The sequence below is a fragment of the Haliotis cracherodii genome, unplaced genomic scaffold (assembly GCF_022045235.1).
Source record: "Haliotis cracherodii isolate W230 unplaced genomic scaffold, xgHalCrac1.p SCAF_12, whole genome shotgun sequence".
Classification (NCBI taxonomy): Eukaryota; Metazoa; Mollusca; class Gastropoda; order Lepetellida; family Haliotidae; genus Haliotis; species Haliotis cracherodii.
In genome coordinates, this window is record NW_027266267.1 from 38,072,685 (window position 1) to 38,090,218 (window position 17,534).

Below are 17,534 nucleotides of genomic sequence, written 5' to 3' on the forward strand. Positions count from 1 at the left end.
TTGACTTCTTGTGGGCCCTCCAATCATCTATCGTCATACGCATGGGTTTCTTACACGATAATTTTTCCCTGATTATTCTCTCTTCATTTTGTAAATATTCTAGGAACTTTCCCGCTGCATCGGGACCTCTGTAAATCATGGGAGTGTTTGTTTTCCCATCATACCTTACAACTATATATCCAAACCCACAAGGAATATGTTCTTGAGTTTTGTACGTAAAACTACTACCTTGATTATTATGGTTGGTATTTTCTATGGGTTTGATAAGCGCTTCGAAGTCGGCGTAAATTACGTACGGTACTGGCATTTCATTACAATAATGTTCAAATTTTAATATATTTTTCCCCCTGTTTAGGCATATCGATCCTGATAGCATTCTGTCCAACACCTCTACAATTTTCTTTATGCGAATGCAATAGATCTTGTCTGCTGTACCCATGCAGAAATATTTCTTTTCCTTATGTTTTGTTTGATCGTATAGCACCCTGTTTAAACTCTTTATCCACGTAAAATGATATTTTCCATCTTTTTCGATCAGAACGGAATTGATTCTGGGAATATGTTCCGGAGCGGAGCTTATCCTATGTACAACAATTCCTTTATTTTGCTTTTCCACCTTATCAATTTGTGATATTGGTGTAGGTTCGTCTATACCATCGAAGTTGAGTCCATCGTTTTGGGTATAGCTAGAAGGTCTATCCGGATTCTTGTCTACGGGGAACAATGCAGATCTTATCATCATTCTTAAACAATCATCGGATTTATTTTTTACGTTAATTATGGCTTTTTTCTTCTTATAATACGGGGGTAAATCTATATAAGATCCACCTTTGAAAGGCATATAATTCGCTATATCTAAATATAACCTATCGATTTTATCAAAAACCCCAACCCGAACCTCTATTAGTCCAGCGTTCTAAAGTTTCCTGTATCCTCTGAATTGATGTATCTAATGATGCGTTTATAGTATCAGATTCGGTTATAACTTCTTGATTGCTTCGGAAATATGGTTCGGTATATTCGACGCTATCGTCTGTGTTACTTTTACTCAATGACATTTTAGTCGTCAGCTGGTATTTTATACTATGTAAATCATCTAACTCCTCGCTAATTTTACTCGATATGATGGGCTTAATATCGTTAACATCCATATTGGAATTAACATCCATCTTCCAACCTCTTAGATAGTTACCAACGCCGGCGGATATGGGTACAAATATTAATTCTTGTTGTTGAATATCATCATCATTATCATTATCATCATCATCTAGTAAAGCGATCATTCGAGAATAACCTCTCAGCCCACTGTTTCTCGCTCAAGCTTTGAGTTCTCTAACAGTCTGGGGTTTGTTGTATTCCAAACCTAGTAAGGTAATCAATTCAGCTTTTCTCATACGAGAATATCCACGTAGACCACGTTGCTTTGCAATAGCCTTCAACTCTCTGACAAAAACCATTGTGGTATATGCAAAATGAGACAAATGTCTAATTGGTTGTTTTCATATATCTAAATACATATTATCCCCAACCTATTCCTCTCATTGATGTAATCTCTCTTCCTACCATAAATAATCTGGTTCCTGACCCCATCAGCACCGTGTTTCTTACATAAACAATAACGACCTTTGACCCCTATCCCGCATTCAGAACACGTATAGTTTATGTGTCCACGCTTGATGTAATAATTGTGTACGCCGCAGTAAATTATCAACACAGCGTCGGTTACATAGAGTCGTCTTCCCCATGAGTGTAAACTTGCAGTTATTCATGGTTATACATCTATCATATCATTTCTCGAAATGCAAATCACAGCTACACTAGGCGAGATATTGATTTAGCATAGCCACGGCTGTCACTGCGTAGCTATTGTATAGCTGAAAATCAATACAGCAGATAACCCAATAATCAAAATGTGATCTCGCGGTTCTTTTGTTCCTCTGACGGTGTATAAAACTGACTCATTGTTGGTCTCGGTATTGGGTCGAGTTTTTTCCCATAAACGAGGTAGTATTCGTGCATGGCAGATTCGACATCCTTAAACGTTTGAATTGAATGTCCTTCCTTAATCATTTTTTAATCTCTTCATTCTCTTCATTCTCTGCTGTGTATATTGTAACTGGGCTGCTTGGTATTGTTCTAAAGCTTTGTTATGTCGTTTACGCTCCTCTTCTTTAGCGTTTGATTCCCTCATACTGGAAAATAAATAATTACTCCCCGAAAAAGCTAGAGCATTGACAACAGCTCCACCGACCATCATCGCAATTGATGCCATAGTATATGAATATAAAATATTCAAATGTTTAATTACTTCATTATGTCTTCTGGGATAAGTCCTTGTTTGATGAGCATATCCTTCGTTGCCATTGCTAATCCAATATCCAGAACCATCATACCTATATCAAATCCATTAAAATCTAGCTTGGGAGGTGTGGCTTTAGTAATCATTTTAGCCATACGAGCATAGCCAATGGCCAAGCCGGTGACCACCGCTGAATGATACGTCGCGTTTACCAACATTTTACCGTCTGTAACTGGAGTAGTCATGCTTCTTATAGCATTATATGAGGACTAACCTCTAATTGAACTTGTTGTTGCGGCGGGGGTGAAGTTTTCTCTTCTCCGGTCTTATAAAAGAACCATACAGCCGCTATACCTGCAACTCCTACTAGTGCCCATGTTTTAATCGGATTAATATTTGAATTATTTATTAATTTTGCTTTGCGCGCCAGCCCTCCCTTTCTTCCTGCAGCTACTTTTTTGGGGTTCTTAGTAACTCTGGGTTGTTTTTGTGGTTGTGGTGCATTCACATTCACATGTGGTGGTTCCTCATTCACATGTTGTTCCGTTTCCGCAATCTGTTGTTGCGTTTCTGCAATCTGTTGTGGTTGCGTGTTCACAATCTGTTGTGGTGTCACCAGTTGAGTCTCCATTATTTATTTGAACTTCGTTCTTTATATTATTAAGTGGGCACGTATGTTTAAATTGACAATACCTAGCCGTTATTAAAGCTGTGGTGAACGGAGCTAAGAACATTCCGAATCTATGATAAAACTCACAGCTCACTGCGCTTATAGCGTGTTTGATGAATGGGTCTTTCTCTAGAGATTCGCATAAATACATGCGATGTTCTGCCGGGATGGGGAGAAACGTACTAGCTACGACTGTGTATAGTTGTAATATAGACAACCCTATCGTTTTAGTCATGGTAGCTCCCAGTCTAGATTCGTAACGCGCGTACAGTTTTTTAATCTCTTCGTCGGTCATGTTATCAATTTTTTCGATGGTATAATTTGTCTCCCAAATATTGGGAACATTTTCCACCGGCTACCAAAGCCGTGAGTCTTTCTCTATGTTTATCTAAAGATTTATCTACATTTTGATCAGATTCTTTGAGCATTTGTTCGATGAGTTCGTCCCATTCCATAATGTAATACCTAAGGAGATATTTAAGTCTAACATAATGGAATATGACATATCCAATACATCCTGTAATAATGAACTGTTGCGAAAGAATGAGGATTTCGAACCACATTTTATGTAATATTAACCGCTAATGTTCAATTTGCTACATTTTTGCTATAATTTTGCTACAATTTTGCTATATTTTGCTACATTTGCTACATTTTTGCTACATTTTGCTAAACAATTACATAAGTAGCTGGTTGATCGGTTTTTAATACGAGTTTACAGTGCTTCGTTGCTGCTAACACTTTTCTGACTTTATCTCGTTCACCCTTGGTATAAATGACGTCATTTTCGCGTAAACATTCCTCGAATGAATCTCGGTCTTTGCAATGAAACAGGGCTACCCATTTGGTCTGCTCTCTGAGATCTTTCAGGACAGAGCTGTATTTTTGAGTAAGTACCCAAACGCTATGTTGAGTATGCCGTCCGGAGAATGCTAAATACGAAAGCATATCCTTCTTTTTGGTTAGTTCTGTACTAGCGCTGCAGTCGTCTATTACGAAAAGGGTTGATTCTCCTTTGTATTTTTCGTGACATACTCGGAGACAGTCTTGTAAACGATCCCCCGGATCGACTCTGTGTACCCCATCGTCATTCATTACCCAATCTCTCGATAAGTATGTTTTATTAACGCTTATAGTCGGGCACAGAATAATAATATGATCGAAAACGTCCCGATAATGCCTTTCTTAAATATCTAGAATAAAAGCTGTTTTTCCGCAGCCCGTTTGCCCGCATATGATAGCGCAGTGCGGATCTTTAGGTAAAAGATTATTAATAGATTGCTTGCACAAATCGTCCATTCACGTCCATAATCACGTACAAATGTATGTTTAATTTACCAGCTGATTCCTGGAGCTTCGTTATCTGTATGGTGGCACCCTCGCTAGCATTTTCTATTCTCCTCCCACTGCCGTGTAGTTGGTCATCGTCCGTTGTTCGCATGTCGAGCCATAGCGCATACTTCGTGGTGAGGTATTCACCCATCGATACACTCCCGAGAGACAGATCTTTCACGACCGCGTTAACTTGCGGGGAGCGTTTTATAGAGGGAAGTTGTTTTTTTTTCTCATCCCACTGGTGATACGCTAACATTCCTTGGCTATATAGTTGATTAGGAACGCCCTCGATAGTCAATTCTACTTTTGTAATCTTGGGATTGTAGAACTTCTCGGTATTTCTTTTGAACGCATCGCAGGGGTCCTCGAACAACATTAAAATACCCTTTAATGACCTCGTGGGGACGTTTAGATTGATATTCCACATCGTATCTTTTTTGTCCCTCGTGATCTTTCGATGTCGCAGCACGCGATCGTACAAAATGGCTAAACTTCCCGAATAATGGTTACGAATTTGTCTGGCTAATTCGGGGTCCGTTGGTCATATGGTACTCCAAAGAGATATTGTCAATGAAATAGCTAGCATCTTCAGCAGCTCTGATTACTCTGCCGTAGTCGTTAAAAGTGAGTTCGTATTCTAACCTATCGCCTATGCTTGATAAAAGGGCATGTGGGAATCTAGTAATTCAAAGTCTTGGGGAACATAGAATCTGTTACCTAATGCGTCGGCAACGGCCTTATCTTTTTCGTTGGTATCAACACCATTTTCAGCACCTACGCGCAGTCTCAATGTGTTCTTATTACAAATACCTTGGTACTGTAAGTTTTCCCGCTCTTTATCCATTCTCCAGAGATCCATGTAACAATAGTATACATCGCTATCGTCGATACTTAAAACCTCATTACCGCTAATTTTAATAGCGATTTTCTTAACGATAGCACGACCTATGTTCTGAACGGGCTCCCTGTTAACATCGGTAGAAGTCAAACTAATCGTAAATGCTAGTCAGACAGTTCCCGGAACTAACACATCGTGTGCGCCGAGATTAAGAAAGCGAACCAGAAGCGTTTGATTCTGATCGATGGTACTAGGGTTATTAGTTATAGTTACAGACTGACAAATTGCCTTGACCCCTAATGGATCTCGAAGTCTATGTACCCTATGTTTAATATAAAAATGGCTAATTTTGAACATAATGACTTAGATCTAAGTACCTTTGATGACTTTGATTACCAGAATCCAATCGAAGATACTGATGAAACCAACTTTGGTGGCACGAATCTTAACGATGAAATTTTACAATCAACCGTCAATGATTATTACGATTCCTTTAAAGATGATAGTCCTATTGTTCGTGAATATTCAAAGTTTGAGATAGATAGTAAAGGAATATTGCGACTGCGTGGCGCTCCCGATATTGATCTTATGCATTCTCCCCTTGCCTTGTCTACGATAGCTGCTAAACACGGCATCGGCACTGTTCGTGATGAATTAGGTTTTGTGGACTACTACTGACGACCAAAACTTTCCGCGAAGACTACTAAGGTTCTTCAGACTATGAGGAAAGAACTTGTTAATACAGATGATTTGGAAGCAGCCTCGATGGTGGCCTCAGACGGACTCGGAGAAATCTTAGATACCTATTACGATAATTCCACGTTACAGGTACCACATTCAGAGTTCAGTATTAGGGAATTACGAGGTCTTGACAAGGCAATGCGAACAATGCGGGGAGAACTCATCAATAATACAGCCAAGCTATCCGAAATCGACAAGCATATAGCTTACGAGAAAACAAAACTCGAACAGGCGGGCGATGAGTTCAGTAGACGCCGCGTAGCGGAAAGATTGCGTAACTTAGAAGAGGAAAGATCGGCCCGCCTCGAAGCAGCTTCCAGTAATAGAAAGGCACTTCGTTCGCAAATCAGTCGTATTCGAGAAACTATCAACCAAGTCCTCAACGATGACACTACACTGGCCGATAAAATTAAAACATTGTTCAGAGAACAGGGAATAACAATTGCCAGTATTTTAACCGCGTTGGGATTTATTATATCGACTTTGACTCTCGCGTTAACAGGTGACACAGGTGGTACAGGTGGAGGCGGATCACCCACTAGTGATAAAAATGGTATAAAAGAGTGGATAAAAAAGCATTTAAAAGCATTAGGTTCAGCACTGGGAAAGCTCGCTGAGAAAGCCGCGGCTGCACTTCCCGGTATAATAGGGCTTGTTGTTTCCTGGCTATTGAATTTATTAGCTAAGACCAAACACTTGGCTTGGTCAAAACTTGTGGGAGTTGATCGTAGCAATTGCAGGGCTGTTGTACGTATTCGCTAAGAACTATTTAACCAAATCATGAGTAAACCAGCCGTGACTCCACCCACTACAAGCACTGTTTTTTCATCTATATGTTGTTGATTTTTAGCCCCAATATGCGGTGGCACTTGTGTTTGTGCTTAGTAGATGTTTGTGAAATATGTGGTGTTTGTGGCTTGACTATTCCCTTTTCGCCCGTGATCGTTTGCATTATTAATTCGACGTTCATATCTGAATTTATACCTGGTTTTTGTTGATCGGTAGCGATAACAATTTTATTATTATAGCCCATCACTTGACCGATCTTAAGTTCCATATTACTCGGAGACATGTATAGTCCCGGGGCATAAACGTAGTCCACTTTGGATTGAACGTACTGTAATGTATCTTGAAAACGCTTTATAGATGATGGTATGTCAACTGGTGAATTAATGGCGTCCTCCACGTTTGAGACAAACTGTTTTTGCGCATCGAGCGCCGTCCCAGAACCGATAATGGATAGTGTTTGCGATTGCGCTCCGAGAATTGCCCATACATAAGTTCTTATCGATTCATTAACTCTTACAAATCCTGAGTTAGTAAAATTAAGAAATTCATTCCAAGCGTCTGCGGTATCGTTCATTTGTACAAATTTTTTAACAATATAAATTAAACCACTCTTAAAACCCATAATATCCCCTCCAATCGTTACTATAAAGTTCCCAACCTTTATACCAATCACCGGTTTTATGCCAATGATCATATATTCTTGCTTAAAGTTTGCTGGTACTATACAACTTAACAAAATTAACTGGAAGTTTATTAAGTACTTTATATACATAATCGGTTTCTTCTTTGACAGATATTTTTTCCTCTGTGTAAGGAACACCTAGACCATGGTTTGCTCCTTTAATACGCCAATCTTTACTCGTAGAAACATTAAATTCCTGACAAATACGCTCATACGCGGACCTATCATAATTATTATTTGTGGAATTCCACGCTCGATCCTGCGGTAATGGAGCACTAATTTCTTTAAGTATACGTCTAATCTGATAGTACACGTGAAATGTTATAACAGATTTATTCAGTTCAAATCCTGGAGCATAAAGAGATACGCCACATCCCGTTGTGGCACACCATATGGCAAAGTTTAACTGATTCTGCCAAAATTGCATCGGATTGTGAAACCAATCGTGCACCATTTTATCGCTAGTTGCCGTGACTCTGTATTTTTCAAAGATATCGGGGAATTTAAGTAAAAATCAGCACCAGAGGCAGTTACTATAATCGATTGATTAGTAATGTAAGTTGATTTCATATTTAAGTTATGATATAGTATCATTGTATAATTAATATGTATGTTACACTCCAGGGAATGACAAATGGTCAGTCTATTGAACTGCTTCATACAATCGATAACTCGGATGGACAACTCAAAGTAGCACTATGCGATATAATGTATTACCCATGGTGGACCAATATAAATGCTGCGAAAAGAAATAATACGATGTTTATACCAGGTGAAAACAGTGGTATTAAAAAATTCATTATTATACCTGATGGGTATTACAGCGTATGCTTACTTAATGATGAAATTTTTAAGCCTAATGGAATTAGTATCACACAAAATGAGTCGAATTGGATAGTGAAAATCAACACTGGAGAAACAGATATAGTTATTGACGAGAACTTAGCAATTACACTTGGATTTGGACAGCCAATAACATTACCACACAACAAAACAGTGAGTGTATATGCATTACCCGATTTAGTTCCCTATAAAGAGTTGTGCATCCATCTTGATCAAATCAGCACGACGGATAATATTCAACTAGAAAGTCCTTCAACTCTGCTCAGAAGTGTCCCAGTGAAAAATGAAAAATATAATAGTGGTAGAACAGAAGAGTGTAGTTATATAGTCTGGTCTCCTAGTAAAATGAACGAAGAACTTAATAAAAATGTTGAATATCGCTTTATCGATAAAAATAATGAAGAATATTTTTATTACCATTAAGGCTCATCTAAAGCAATGATTGGCCCCAGGTATTGGTGAGCTAGAGCCAATCTCATGACTATCGTTGAATCGCATCATCATTTTGGCATAAAAAATTCCATCTGTAGTGGAAGTGAGCCAGAACCATCATTACTTATAAAAAATTATATCATAGACTCCAGGTGGTGGTGAGCTGGAGTCAATTTAGTTTAATCTCATGACTATCGTTGAATCGCATAGTCATTTACACATAAAAAATGCTACCTGTAGTAGCAGTATAGGTATATGAATCCAGCTCCAGTGGAAGTGAGCCAGAACCCCCATTACCTATACTACTTCTTTATATCTGGACCACACAACTGAGGTATGATGACACGTTATTAACAAGGTAACCTGGATGACCATCCGGTCAACTGGCAATACGTAAACATTGGTGGTATCTGTATAAACAGTACTATTTAACATCAGGGAGCAGTAAGTCAATAAAACATGACTTTCTCAGTTTTGTATGATCGTGAAAATATCCACTGGAGTACAAATAAAGCAGAACACACGTCAAAACAAAAACAGGTAAAAATAAGTACGGGAAGAAAGGTAAGAAATATTTGATTACCTAGCACGTTTTCTACTTGTTCTTAAACCCATCATCTATCCCCCTCCCTACCCCTATCCCCCCCCCACACCCCCCCCCCCCCCCCCCCCCACACACACACATTAATTGTTCTATAAAATGCATCCTCGAGAGTCAGTAAGGAACTACATATAACTGCCTTTGTTCTCTAAGTGTGTCACAAAGTTTCAGCTTTCGCCTCCTCTTTTGTTGAATGAGGTTTCACAATTGTAACAAGATCTCTCCTGTCTGTACCATGAACTTAACTGGCCCCATCACCTGCAGTTTTCCGTCACAAGGAGGAATACGCCTGCCGTTAAGAGAGGGGAAGGGTTGCCAAACATGCTATACCAATTGGCAAACTTTGATATGTAAACAACAAATATAATACAGTTTAATTTCATCTTAATATATCAGTTGAATCCCACTTGGACTGTGAAGATCCGGGTTATAATAGGTCTTCAGCAACTGATGCGACTATGCTTGTCGAAAGAAGCGACGAAGGGGATCGGGTAGTCAGGGTCGCTGACATGGTTGATGCATGTCATCGTATCCCAATTGCGTGAATCGATGCTCGTGATATCAATCACTGGGTTGTCTGGTCCAGACTCTATTATTTACAGACCACCGTCATATTGCTGGAATATTGCTGCGTGCTGCGTGAGAGTAGCCTTGCAAATATCACTGTAGACTCACAATTCCATAATGAAGTATTGACTGATAGACGTTTGACATAATGATATCATTTGCTAATATAACTTCAACTTTTGATCTAATTTCCATTAATGTATGTTACATAGTTAATATGTTCATGGGCGTCTTCACTGAATGCATAGTGTGAGGGATTGCTACAGTTGAGGATTAGTAACATAAATAATGATGATATTAGGATGAAATTATTGCCATTATTATTCCTTCAGATTATTCCCAAAAAGGTTATAATGTTTTCATACTGAACATAGAGAAAGAGCTATGGAGATTGTGGAGATTATTTCCTAGCATCGGCATTGTTAATTCTTAAAGATATTATGTTCTGTTTGTTTGTTGTTTAATGCTGAAATCAGCAACATAAGGATATTACGGTTTACACATATTTAGGTTCAGTAATAATACATTTGTATTATTTTTCAAATTTTACAGAGACCAGATAAAGTGATAGAAAAATGTTAAATCGATATTTTTAAAAGTAAGCATATGTTAGATTTGTCAACCAGAAATATTGCACACTAAAGGATAATCATTATATCATGACGCTATTCTACGTCGAGGTCAACGATATTGTCTATGATATTGCTACACGACTGGTTATTACACGGATACGTCATGATAAAGCGATGAGAAATTGCCATTTGATAATATAAGATAGCTACACGATAAATCACAAAGAACAAAGATGAAGGAAGCATTATTTATTTCACGATAAAACATTGTTCTATCATGACGTCATTTCTGGAGATTCGAACATTCAGATTATATTCAGGGAATCATCATTAACTATTATTAAAGTGTGTACCTTTAACTAATTGAACACCCTTAAAGAGGTTGTACGTTATGTTGATGCCTCATTTAAGAAATATACTAGTTGTGGTCGTTCTTTATCGTGCAACAAACAACTCTCCCACTCGCTGTCTGTTTCTTAATTACATGAACATATACACTGACATTATCTCTTTTTATCAGCTAACCAAAGTTACATAAGCCTTTACATTATCATAAGAAACCCATGTCAAAAGTAGAGCCAACTGCACGATTCCGACAACGCCAGGAGCATGTGTCATGATTCACCATAAAAAAATGAAGACACTGTTCGCAGAGAGACGAGCTCATCCCGATCAACTGGTGGCACCCGCCACAAACACATGCAAAGGCAAGCCAATGGTTCACACGAAAAGGCACGGGAACACGCGGTACATGTCAAAATAGAGAATTGCACCAGACATTATTTTGGTCATTGATACGTCAAACCTGGAAAAGCCGTTTACACGTCCAACTCAAAGCCCAAGCCAGTACCCAAATCCTATAAGGCCGACGAAACAACCCCCTGAGCACGACGCTTGCCGAAATCCAAAGTTCTGATAATAGCATACATTTTCCCCTAACCTAAAGTAACCTGTACTATTTTTGAAGTAAATCGTATTCACCTGTATGAATCGTCTTATATGTCATTTATTGCCGATAAACAGAGTATGCACGTACCAAACCTATACTCTCGATATACATGTTGCTCTTACTTTAAAAGTATTGGGTTAACAAGATACGTGTATTAAAGTGCCATGCTTTCCTGCTGTGCTGTCATTCTAATTTGAAATAATGATATAAATAGTTACCACTCATCTTTCAATATTATTTCAAGGTTGGGTTAATCAGAAATATATTTGAATATATTCAACAGCTATACTTTCTCATCTTTAATTTGATGATTTGATCCTTTCTAAATAAAAGGCCCTGCTAAATGTTATTGAACTGTTAACAGAGCTGACCCATCCCATGCACGTTTGAAAGGACATTTTTATAATTCAGCACATTTTGATCAGGACATTGTAAGAAAGGTGGCAATCATGAGAAAATGTTATATGAAGAATGTATTTCAACGAACTTTACTCAGTCATTCAACTTAAAGGCATCACGTTTGTCTGGCATACAGACCCAGAAACAAGAAGATAAGAGATTAGATGTTATTCTAGCATCAGGTCTGTAGTACGTTCACTGCATCAGTGTTGACATTAAAATGATATTTACATATTTAAATACATACAGAGGAAATGCTTAGCATTTATCTGTAAGGGAGAGTGTAGGACTTGCTTAATACATATATATGTGGACATATATGTATGGACATTTGGATGAATATAGATATACCGCCTTATAGATAGTGATCGTAAATGATTGTAGAACGTGCATAAAGAAAATGGAATAATTATAAGAGTAATCGGGTCAAAACCACGTTTAGCAATATAAAGACATATTGCGATATTGGTTTCCAACATACAAAACGGAACATGAAATCATGACTTGAATTTGGACCTGGCTTTCTAGTGTGATGTTACACCCCATAATCTTCTGTAGAAAAAGGGCTAAAAGCACAAATAAAGATCACGAGATGAAACTGATGTATACATCTGGACACATATTTGCGTAGTATTACTACGTTAATTCATCAGTATATATGTATTTTGCGCCAAAAAATAGTGTAGGATCGACGCTGACATACGCATATAACCTATACACAAGTGCTGAAAATAAATAGGAGAAACTGTTGAAACTGAAACTTGTAGCAAGCCGCAAGATTAACATAGACACTTTGAATTTATATTAAAAAAATATAATTGACTTTTGAGATATATCGATAGGAACATACATATTCTGTCTGCAGAAATATAGATTTGCATGGAATCTTTTGGATAGTTGTACTTCACGACTAGACTAACGCTTAATCTTTGAAAATATATTATTTTGACTAAAACTAGAAGCTATATTTAAATTTATAAGTAGTGGGATGGAAATTTCATACACACTTATCCTGGACATAAATTCATTGTACCTTACTTTTAAAGGAATTACTCGTGAAGATCCTTGTCAGAATAGGCCTTGAACAACCCATGCTTGTACGGAGGCGACTAACATAATCAGGGGGTCAGGCTCGCTGACTTGGTTCCTGCATGTCATCGTATCCGCATTGCGTAGATCGATGCTCTTGATGTCAATAACTGGATTGTCTGGTCCAGACTCGATTGTTTACAAACCACCCTCATATAGGGTGAACTTCTACGACAGATATAACTTGGTAACCGCTTCCTAACTGCAGCATTAACTGAATGTTATGCCTTTTATTCACATTTATGACAGGGCGACAATACGACAACGAAACATATTTTGACCTGGAAAATGTCTGGTTACGGCATCGTCGCCCTTTGGTAAAATAATTTTTTTTAAATTATTCACACAGCGACAGCGTTGTCGAATTGTCGAGCTTTGGTTAATTTCGACACGTTTTGCTTGTTTTTGAAAGGGCGTCAAGACAGTGCGACAATACGACAATTAATAATAATTAATAATAATGCTCAAATGTATGACATGTATTACCTGTAGGAACAAATTGTTGATACTCGTCCATGTTTTTGACGGACAAGATGCTCGGTAATAGTGAGGACAGGCATCATTGTGTGTTTTGCAGTCACAAGAAGATCATTAGACAAAAGTGCACAAAACAATTCTATCATGAAGAGCCTCCACATTAATCAAACCACGCCCTCCTATCATAATTGGTAAATATAAGCGATTGAGGGAAGGGCGAGGGTGGTGGGATCTATTGTCTGACATCACTCTTCGTGTGAGGGTGTCAATATCCTGAATTTCTTGTTTCGCCCAATCAACAGCACCAAAAGAATATGAAAGGACAGGTACAGCATCAGTATTTGTGGCTTTTACTTTGTTGCGAGCGTTCAGCTCTGAACTCAAGCTTATTATTATTATTATTATTATTATTATTATCATTATCATTTAAATAGATAAAGAAATCCATCAGCTATAGACCGCGATTTGCAGAGTTTACACGTTCGTAGCTGTCTGTCTATCCAAGCCAGTAGCCAACTTATATAGGTAAATGGTGGGTATATGTTCGGAATTTCAAGATGTTAATGTAATATGTATAGGGAGTAGGAGGAATTTTTCAAATGACAGTATATCTTTCAAGTATTTATATAATTTCCTCCGTTTGAGTCCAGCTCAACGTCCCCCCTCCAATTTTGATCAAACTGATCTTTCAAAACATTTTCTACCCAAATTATTAGCCACTGTCATGATACACTCTGTGCGTCGGTAATTATATACGACAAACCACAGTTATCGAGAATAGTGTTAACATTCTTGATCCAAACATTATCATAGTTGCTATTTATATGCTGAAGTTATGCGAAGTTGTATATCAAGTGCCATAGCTTTATTGAAGTGCCCAGCTTAGAAAGTTTATGCAAGTAATTGATAACACGTCTAGCAACTTGAATACACAGGTGTTTAATCTAGTCCTCCATATACCATGAAGTTAGGGGTAGAGTTTCTAAGGCCACACGCCAGCTTAAGAAATGTGATGTGAATCTTTCCAATAACATTCATGTGTTCATATCCCCATGTTTCGCAACCGTATTAGGATAGGTAAAATCCGTACATCAAAAGCTATCAGAAGGCAATCTAATGGCATATTTAAATGTTTGAATTTTTTAAGGAGGCAGAACATAGCCTTAGATGCGCTTTCTGTCAAACGTTTTATTGCCATCTTAAAATTTATATTTCTACTGAAGGTAATACCCAGAAATGAATAATCATTCACAATTTCAAGCTAAGAGTTTCTATAGTGGAAGGATAATTTGCTATTGCTTGATGGACTGCTACCAAAGATAAGTAAATTTCACATTTAATTGCCATATGTCACAGTAATTACAAGATGAGATGAAGTATCCTGAAGTGTTGGTGCAGAGTCAGAAAAAGTGCAGTGTCACGGCATACAACAGAATGATAACACAGAATCACAACTTTGCATGATTTCAGTCGCCAGTTGCAACGCTTGCACAGTCATCGTCAAGTGTCTCCAAGAACATTAATAAGCTGACAAAACAGAGGTGGCGATAAGTTTTCTCCTTGACGGACGCCAGAATAACATGGGAATGCTTCTGATAAGTCACCGTTTACTAACACACAGGATTTTATATTTGCATATATTTTTTTTACCAACTATAGAAATTTACCTTTTATGCCAGATTTTAATAGTGTGTGCCATAGCTCAACTCTCCATACATTATCGAAGGCTTTTGTCAGATCGACAAACGCACAGTATAGATTTTTGTTGTTGTCTTTTAAAATCTTTATAAGCATAAACCCATGCAAAAATGTTATCAACCGTGGAAAAATATTTTCTAAATGCGGCTTGAGTTGCCGTAATAATACCATTTAATTCAAGAAATTTATTCAATCTGTTATTGAGGATGGTAGTGAAGAGTTTCCCAAAGCAGCTCAGTAATGTAATAGGTCTATACGCATTTTGGTTTGATTTGTTGCCTTTACCCTTATATGTAGGTTATATGGATTCTGAAAGCCGTGCTTCAGGCATAATACCTGAAGATAAAATCAAATTAAAATACTCAACATATAATTGTCTAAAGGTATCAAATGAATCAATAATATAGTCATTTTCAGTATGGTCAGTTCCTGATGACTTAATACGTTTGAGTCCCTTGATCGATTCATATATTTCTTTTAATGTTATGCTACTATTCGGTACATTGTCCTAACAATTAGGGTCGCCAGTTCCAGTATCTACAGTCTCCGCGTGTTGTTCACGGTTATCTACCTTAAAGTATTCATAAAATTCATTGATATTAAGCATTTCAGTTTTAGAATTTTTTTAGTAGTTGTATTAAGGATCTTCCAGAATGCTCATGGCGAATGTTTAGCCTTATCTCTTATCACTGAACTAAACTTGTTGCTCTTGTTTATATGTCTATTTATTTGTTTTGTATTCTCTAGATTTGAGTCTATAATCAAGTCTGTTGATCGTTGATTTGTATTTAAAGTATCGTCGTTTAGCCTCATGAAAGGTTTTACGTTTCTCCCTACATTCTATCCCAAACCAAGGTTTATTAGCTGGTTTTACGCTTGGCTAGTTCCGGGGTGAGCGTTGTTCACCAAAGGCTGCACATGCTGCCTCAACAAGTACATGCGCCAAATCATTCTTGGCTTCGTGGATTGCACAGTTGCTGTGTTGATATTGTCAACAGATACATTTGCCTTCTCTTTATCATAGCGTTTCGGTTTAGCATTGTGTGTATCAATGTAAGTTCGTTCGGCTTAATTTGTTTAGAAGCGTTGGTTCTCGCATTATTATAAACATTGTACACAAACAGTAAAACTATAATTGGGCGGTGAATATTTGAGTACAGGTTGGAAAATCAAGACATATTAAATTCATGAAAGCATGGGAGGTACGTGCATGAAGATAAAACATAAAAACTACACTAGTCTTTGCATGTCCATTGCAGAAAGACAAATTTGTATTTTTACAAAGTTCCAACAGCTGAAACCCTGACCATTTATTTTTCCTACATCTTGATTGTTCCTTGTAAGTGGAAGGGACAAAGATTCAAGTACATAATCAGGTTCATATGTATTCTTCATTTCCTCAATTTCTATATCAAGTTTTTCAATTATATGTTTATCAACAGAACAGTAATCTCTAAGTGCTTTTGTTTTTGCATTTATATCTCCCATTAATAAAATGTGATCACTTTCAGCTTGCATTAGACTGTTCCACCAAGAAGTACATGTCATCTTTAGCATAGTTAGATCCTTCTTGGGGTAGATATATAACAGCAAAGTATAAATCTTGATCAAAGTTGAACAATGTTTTTGACATAAGGAACAATATTGCATACTAAAATTTATAGTCAACAGGTGAGATGTATTCAACGTATCTTTTGTCTTACTGATAAGCCACCACCACAAGATTTTCTTTGGAACCAAGTTCTATGTTGTAGCTGTAACTCATACCCATATAGAATTCCAAAACTGGCATTACAAAATCACAAATTCTTCTTTCCGTGATGTTTATTTATTTATAAATCACTACTCGAACCAGAAAAAAAATATCTGTCTACTTTAGCATGTGAAAGAGATCTTCTTAGTGCTTTATGTAAATTCCGTTGTTTAAGCCATAACCTAAACGTACAGAAAACTCGATTTAATACAACCATAGAGTCATCGTTCAGCTTATGTATGAAATGTAACCGCTATGAAATAGAATATGAATGCCATTGTTTGTTAATTTGTCCTTTTTATAAAAGTAGTTTAGAAAATTTAATTCCAAAATGTTACCATGTACAACCATCTGTCCCAAAATCTATCAGTCTTCTATCTACCAGAAATGACTGTGTTGTTAAAAACCTGGTCATATATTTAAAAAGCCATTTACCTATGCAAATACAAATGTCAAAAAGGATGAACGTTTATTGTAAGAAAATTTGTGCATGTGCATAGTATATATTATTCCTGTAAATGAACTCTGGGCCATGTGGCCTTCATTCATGAATAAACGTCTTCTTCTTCTACTTCTGTGTTGTAGCTGTAACCCATGACCTTCAATATCAAGTTCAAGTTGATCAGTTTTTTTTCCTGGAGTCAAATATTATATCAGATTTGTCAATTAGGCTAATCAATGTGTGGTATTCTAATCTTCTTCTTAGTCCACAGACATTTAGGCCAGTAACATGTAGATTATATACAGAATTAGAAAGAAGCGTACCCTCGACGGAAATATTCCCAACACTACTAAATTCA